Source organism: Tamandua tetradactyla, chromosome 3 (genome assembly GCF_023851605.1).
Source record: "Tamandua tetradactyla isolate mTamTet1 chromosome 3, mTamTet1.pri, whole genome shotgun sequence".
Taxonomy (NCBI): Eukaryota; Metazoa; Chordata; class Mammalia; order Pilosa; family Myrmecophagidae; genus Tamandua; species Tamandua tetradactyla.
In genome coordinates, this window is record NC_135329.1 from 26,599,161 (window position 1) to 26,606,962 (window position 7,802).

At 42.1% G+C, this 7,802-nt stretch overlaps 1 long non-coding RNA gene across 1 annotated transcript; it reads right to left on the reverse strand.

The window, feature by feature from the left end:
* Window positions 1-2,475: 2,475 nt before the first annotated feature.
* On the reverse strand, window positions 2,476-7,430 carry LOC143676000 (uncharacterized). The gene is made up of 3 exons (XR_013171749.1): window positions 7,326-7,430; window positions 4,840-4,969; window positions 2,476-2,854 (listed from the first exon to the last, which is right to left on the reverse strand). It is a non-coding gene; the product is annotated as an uncharacterized LOC143676000 (long non-coding RNA).
* Between the last annotated feature and the right edge of the window lie 372 nt (window positions 7,431-7,802).

Genomic DNA, 7,802 nt, shown 5'->3' on the forward strand with positions numbered 1-7,802 from the left:
TTAATGGGTGGCATGTTTGGGGAACACAGAATGGTCAGTTACAGAGACAGGCAGGGAAGTGGTGAGGGAACCCTTGACCATGAGGCCGGAAAGAGAGGTTGGGACCAGATTCTGAATAAATCAGTTTGGAAGATTTTTAACAGGCAACTGGTAACCCATTAAAGCTTGGGAAAGAAAACTAGACAGTGTATTAAGCAGGGGAGGAGGGATGGAGCACTATTTAGTAAGTAACAGGTGCCTAGAAGATAAATGTTATATTCCTGTTTTATAGCTGAATGAAGAAAGACCAGTCAGGCAGCAGAGGGAATAAACCACACGGGAAATAATGTGGTCGAGGATCAGGGTAGGAACAATGAGAATGGAGAGGAAGAGATGGACATGAGAGGTGTTTCGAAAAATAAAGCCAATAACATATAGAATCAATTAGATATACAAGAGTAATAACAGAGAAAGTAAAAAATGAACATGAGAAAAATTTCCGTGAGAGAATCAATAGGATGGTGATTTTTATAGATATAATCAGTGGGACCTGGCGAGAACCAATAGGAGACGGAATCAGTCAGATTAGGTAGGTTGATGGTGGGAGGTAGAGAGGGAGGTCAAGAATGACTCATAGTAGAAGCTGATGCTGATTCCATGTGCAGTAGTGTTGAGGGTTAGCAAGTTTGGGGAGATATTTTTTTGAACGTTTCAAGTTTATATCAGAAATATGAAATATTTTCTCTTCTAGTAATTTCTTCCTTGTATTAATTATCTGTTGCTGCATAGCAACATTACAGTAGAATTAGTGGCTTACAACAGCACACATTTATTAGCTCACAGTTTCTGTGTGTTAGGAGTCTGGACACAGCTTAGCTGGGTCCCTTGCTTTAGGGTTTCACAAGGCTGCAATGAAGGTGTCAGCTAGGGCTCTGTGTTGTCTGATGCTTGACTGGGGAGGGGGTTATCCAAGTTCATTGACACCAGGATGCAGAGATCATGGGTGACCACTGTAGAGCTTGTCCACCACATTCCCCATCCCCTTCTCAGAAAACCTGTCCATGACTTTTCTCTGAAAATATGCTCACTGAGTACATAATGTCTACCCTGGTTTCAACTTATTGGAATAGCATAAACAGCTAATCCAAGTGGGGTCAATAAGGTTCTCTCTCCTAGGAATGTAAATTCTCAGGGACCCTATTCAGACTTAAACTGAAGAGACATGGCAGGGACTAGAAAAAGCCATATATTAGTAAAGCATAAAAATAAAGAATGGAACAGGAGAGAGACAGGGAGAGGGAGGGTGAGAGGGGTGAAAGAAGGGAAGGTGAGGGAGAAAGAGAGGAAGAAGAAAAGGAAATGGGAGAGATGAAGGGGAGAAGCCGGCTTGATATCTGATGCTTCCTAACATCTTGTTCTGTATCCTCTGAAGACTGGCTGCACTTTGCATGGGTTTCTATAACTTACAACCAAACAATCCCTTCTTAAAGCAATGAGTTTATAAAATATCCAGGGATGAAATATATCCAGGGAGAAATAATTGGCAGTTGGATATATGAGTTGGAACTCAATGGGAAAAATCTGGGTATAAAAATTAAATTTAGATGTCAGTAGAGTTTGGAAAGTAGGTGAAGACATGAGCCTAGATAATATTTTTTTAGGAAGAGAAAAAGAACAGCCAAGGATAGGGCCTTGGAAAAACTTGTCTAAAGAAAAAGGGAGTAGAAAAAGATTGAGAAAGAGCCATCAGAGCAGTAGGACACCCAGAAGAGAGAAGTAATACAGAAGGAAGCAGAGAAGACACTATGGAGAATGAGTTTCCTACTGTCGAGTGTTGCAGTTGGGTCAAGGAAAAAGCAAGACCTACAACACCTTAATGAAGAAGTCAGGTGACCTTTAAGAGAACATTTTCACTAATAGGTGGGGGCAGAAGCTAAATAAAAGTAACAAGAAAAATGAATGGAAGATAAGAATGGGGACCAGGCATACATGTAGCCTTACTTTCAAGAAGTTGGGTGGGCCATAAAAAAAGAGATTGTGTGGAAAATTAGTAGGGTGGGTATTGGGCAAAGCTGAAGAAGTGTCCTTTGAAGGTTGGGAGAACTGAACTTGTTCAAAGCTGAAGGGAAGGTGAGTGGAAGGGAAGAGTCTAGAGATACGAAAGGGAAGGAAAAATAATAACCCCAGTCATCTGTAGAACATTTTAAAATTTATCCAATGCTTTCATATTAAATATCTCATGCGGGGCAGATAGATCTAATGTAGCCATCTATAATGGACAAGGAAACCAAGGCTCAGAGAGATCAAAAGCCTTAATTAAGGAGAGGATTAAGATATGAACTTATGATTCCTGAATACAGTTTTTTGTTGTTTATATTGTTATTCTTTGACTTCCTTCTAAGGGAAAAAATTACTTGAAAGAGGAATAAAGAATAACAACAAATTATTCCTTATCTAATTGACATTCACATTTATTACTTAATTTGATCACAACACTAACCCTGTAAGGTTGACAGAACAAGCATTATCCTCATTACACTGATGAACAAACTGAAGAGGTCAAATAGTAATACAGTTAAGAAATAGTGGAGAAGAGGCTGTCATCCTTGTCTCCTGACTCCTCGACCAGTGCTCTTTTCACCGAGCCCTCTTGTTGACAGCGCTACTTCTCGCACTTATGGATAATGGGAAAACCTAGGAGTGCTGTTATGGATAAACAATGCTTCTGCCCGTATTTATAACTCTCCTCTCCTTCTGGAAACATGGGAAGATTGTAAATTCCATCCCCTTGAATCAGGCATGACTATGAGACTTGCTTTGGTCGGTGAAATATGAGCTGCTTGTGCAGTCCATGTTCTCTCTTCCACTGCCTTGGCTATTGTAAAAGAGAAAGAGCAGTAAGATCAAAGCTCCTAGTGCTGAGTCAACACCTGATGGCTAGCTGCCGACAAGGCCACCTGAACCTGGAGTAGACTTTGGGTGAGGAAAAATAAAATCCCTGATATCTAGAGGTTGTTACAATGGTATGATCTAGCCTATCTAGTTGAAGATCAAGAAAATCTTCCAAATGGAAAATAATATTCAGTGTCTCATAGTTAGCATTATCCAAGAGGCAAGAATCTTCCCAGAATAACTAGGAAATAAATATCACTAACCACTAGTAGTTAACATGTCACAGAATTTTTTTTTAAAGCTGTATTGGATGGTGAGTTTTTATTATGAAGCCCAGTCGTGGGCTTGAAGAGAGATTGTTTTTACAGATGTTCAGGGTACATTATGAGGAAATGGCCTTTTACTGGGGTTCAGATTGATGGGATCTCTAGGGATCCCCGCTAGCCACATGCACAGAGGAAGTAAGGAGTGAGTGGGGTTAGCTCCACCCCCAGCCTCCAGCTTCTCAGGGAGGGGCCTGGACAGGCACAAGAGGACACCATGGAGTTTAAGGAAGACCGTAAAAGGGAGGCAGCTGAGTTGATGGAATAGAACAAGATTTGGAGTCACATTGACTTGGGTTTGTGTCCTGGCACTGCCACTCATTAGCCCAATTACTTAACCTCTCTGAGTTTTGGAATGGTTTTGGTTTTCTATAAAGTGGGATTAATGATACTTATCTTATGAAGTTATAATGAATCTAGATAGGATCAATAAATTACAGTTACTATAACTTTTGCAGTTATTATTGTTTTGTTTTGTATTTTGTGGAGGAGAAAGGAATTTATTCACAATCTTGCAAGAATGGATGCCTAGCCAAACACAAAATGGTGGCTGATGTGCCAAACAACAGAAAGCTAAGATGGTTATACTTGTGCCTGACCCACAGATCCTCCCGTTTCTTTGCTGTTTGGATACTCCAAAAGTTACAACCTATCCGGGAAATCTAACTAATTTGAACTTCCCACTAAAGGTTCTCCTTTCGATTATGTTTTATATTTTTATTGACTCTGGCCATTAAGGATTTGGCTCCATTCTAAGCTTGCATCAGAGGCCCGCCTCTTTCTCTACCTGCATCACCTTTGTGAAAGCTAAACGTAGTTGGATTTTTACAAGTCTCCTCTCTTTCTTTTCAAACCTTTAATTTTCACATTTTAGTCTCTTCTTCAAACCTGAGAAGAGCCTCTTCACACTCTTCATCATAGTGATCTTCCTCTTTAAGATGGATCTTGATGAGCATCTGAACTAACCCTTGGGCACCTGGGATAATGTAGCACCTAAGTATTGTGAGCACCCCAGCTATGATGGTTAAAGAAATTAGCATGGACAGTGCCACCCTTTTACATTCCCCAAACCAGTTTTCTAATCACTTCATGAGGGGGTCATCAATGCCTGATTTTTTCACCAATTCTTCAGATAAGGCCCTCAGAGCTTCTAAAGCTTTGGTGATAGTTCCATTTGGGACTGTATTATTGGGGATAAATGTATAATAACTACCCCCAAACATAACACAAATGCCTCCCCTTTCGACTAACATCATGTTTAGGGCCATCCTAGGTCATTCGGCTAGTACCATCCAACTGTTCTGCTATTTCTTCAACTGCACCCTTCGCTAGTTAATCCAATCAACATTTTTTTGATGGTGATCCACAAGAGCTAGGATGACTCAAATCCTACAGGTACTTGGTCTTTAGCCTTAAACTTATCAGGAATTTCCCTTGTCACCCCTATACTGTTTAAATCCACTTAATCCTTCTCCTTTTCAAATACCGGTACATGGGATGGCCAATTGGACCAGAGCACAGGTCCCCTTCCATTTCTTGGGCAAAACTGATAAGAGGATGCCCTTTCCACAATGCTGCCAAAGGCCTCAAACTCCACCTGTGGTGTGGTGAAACTGGAGAAATTGCCAGTACTATTCTCACTCACATCCCACACTTGGGTATCCAAGACCATGGTCCAACGGTCCTGGAGCTCTTCTTCCCATCTAGAGAGCAGGCAGAGTGGTTTCCTGAACCAAGGTGAGAAGCCAGTATGGTCTTGACTTTTCTGTTCCTGACTGGAGGGAAAAGAGAGGACAATGTACTATAATTTTCACCAGGAGTAATATTCTGAAAAAGGAGTACCATGCACTTGAACTTCTTTCCATGTTCCTCCATACCCATCAGAAAGGACAAGAACAGTGGGTTGGCCTGTTGCATAAGCATAACAGTTGCTTTTTTCTAGACTCTGGACTGTATATTTGATCCATTCCACCCAGGCATTTGTATCTCTGCACTCTGTCCTTACCCTTATTGTTTTCTCCAGTTGTTCTGTCCTGTCCTCCCTGACAACTTTGGGATCATTCTGTTTAGTTTGGAAACTAAACCCTAGCTGAGTATCCTTAGGTGCTATTGAAGGGCCAATTGAAAAGGGCAATATTGGTTTGGGGAAGAGGGCCTGCATCCAGAATTTTCTCAGAGACTCAGCTCCAGTAATTTCTACCCACATTCCATATACTTGATCAGGGGAGGTACACCTATTTTAGCCCAAACTGAATTTCCTACTCTGAGTGGTGATATTGATTTTGTCTGCCTTTTTGATCATCATCAGTACAGGGCTGTATGGAGATCTTGGCAGTCTGGTGGGAGATTTTCTTCATAAGAGGGTATTTTATTTTGGAAGTCCTGCCATATTTGTGAACCCCAGTCACTGGCCATCATGCAGCCCTTATATTGGGTAGTCTAGCACACAAAAACCCAGGGGTGGTTAGGCCCCTGTGACTGAGTGGAGTACTTGTGATTGCTTATTGTCTCTGGATCCAGGCACCCATTTTCCCAACTTAATCATTGCTGACTCATCAAGTTTCCATGGTCCACCACTGGGCAAATGTTAAACTGCACAATTCGGGGCTTCAAATCTTCAGCTATAATTACCACCAACTTGACAGCACTTACTACATCCTCAATTTGGAGCATTATGACTAGTATAATTATTCTCATTTTTAAATTGGGCTTCAGATCCCTCATCTGTCCTTTGAACAGGGTCACTACTAATTATGTTTGGTTAAAATACAGATGCCACACACACACACACACACACACACACACACCAAAACTCCCTTATCCCCCATCTAGTGTCTCTCTTTTCTTTTTGCATGGGCAGGCACTGGGAATCCAACCTGGGTCTCTGGCATGGCAGGTGAGAATTCTGCCTGCTGAACCACAGGGGCCTACCCGAATGTTTTTTTTTTCCTATTACCTTGTCAACATACTTTTTAAAGGGTCCAAAGTTTGAGTTATTTCCCAGGAGTCAAACTTATCATCTGGCTCAGCTACTGGTCCTTTCACTCAGGTATAGTGGGTCCAGCCCTTCTCTGCCATCCGGATGGCTGTCTCAGTTGTTAACGGAACTTGATTGGGTCCTTCCCAGGATGTCTGGAGTTTGGACTCCTTCCACGATTTGATGAGGACCCAGCTGCCGGGCTGGTGTTGATGGATAGCAAATTCAAAAGTTTGGGCCAGCAAGCCACAGAGCCTTGGTCTGTGCACAGAGTTCCCCAGTCACTATGAGGCAGCCCTTCCTCTTTCTCATTCATAATTGGCAGACCCACGTGCCCAGTCTCAGGTCTCTCCAGCTGTCTGAGACGGCCCCCCCATGGTGGAGTTTGAGACCGCTTAATCAGCAGAGCCCACCTTCCCATCCTCCTCCCCTGGGGTCACCCTCCGAAGCCTCCAATCCTGGACAAGCCCCCAAAGTTGTTAGAAAGAACACTCTACCTGAGAGACAACAAATGCTCATCCGATTGTGGAGGAGAAAAGAACTTACTCATGATTTTGCAAGAATGGGCACCTAGCTGAATACAAAATGGTGGCTGGTGCCGTTATTGTTAATACCTTACAGGGAAGCACATGGTCCAGTTCTTCACTTTTCCTTCTCTTTAGGCTTCACAGGTTGGGCAAAAGAGGTGGAGCTGGGATTCTACTTCCCTTCTTCGTTTCTTTTTTTGGGACAACATTTTGGGGGTGGTGAGATCTTGAGAAGTAAAGTTTGGGACTAAACTTCTTTTTAGAAGTTACATTTGAGGCTTAAAAGCTACGAACAGCTGGGGTGGGGCTAAAGGGATCAGAAGAAGCTTGTTGGCTGCTTAGAGCTGGCTCTAACGATTCCAAGTGGGGAGAGACAAAGAGGCCTTTCAACCGACTCATCTTCTAAATTGCCCACCCTAGGTTGTCAGGGAAGGAAAACCGATTCAGGGTAGGATCCTGCTTAGTATTAAATAGAATGTGATGGGCTGAGCCTCCTATCTGACACAGCTCTTAGGAATCTCAGCAAAGTGTTGGGCAGCACTTCCTAGAGAGTTGTAGGAAACCCCAACACATTGATGGCCCCCGTGGAAGAATTTGGCTGGTGGGGTCGTCTTCCCAGCCCCTTACCTTGTACCTTGTCATCTCCAGAATGATTTCCTCCTGTTTGTAAAGATGTTCAATCCTGACAGAGGATCCTGAAACTTTCCTTTAATGCTGATTCCCCAAACTTTAAAAAATTTACATATAATTTTCCTGGAATTTTTGCCCTATCTATGAAATACCTATACTATTATTTATTTAATTCCTTAAAATTGATTCACAATTTATTTAAATACCTACTTCAGTATTCTGCTAAACATTGATATCCAGGAAATCATGGTTTTGTATGTTTTTTGTAATATACATTGCAATAAATGTACAACTGTCAACATTTTAAAAGAATGTCTATCCATGCCCTACCTCAAATCATCTTGTGTACCACTCATGGAACACAGATTACATTTCGGGACAGTCATTTTGCAGAAGGAGTGAAGCGAGGGACTTTTTAGAAACAGGGGCTGGGGGGAAGGGAGCATTTGCATAAAGCAACTGACGTTCTCTCAG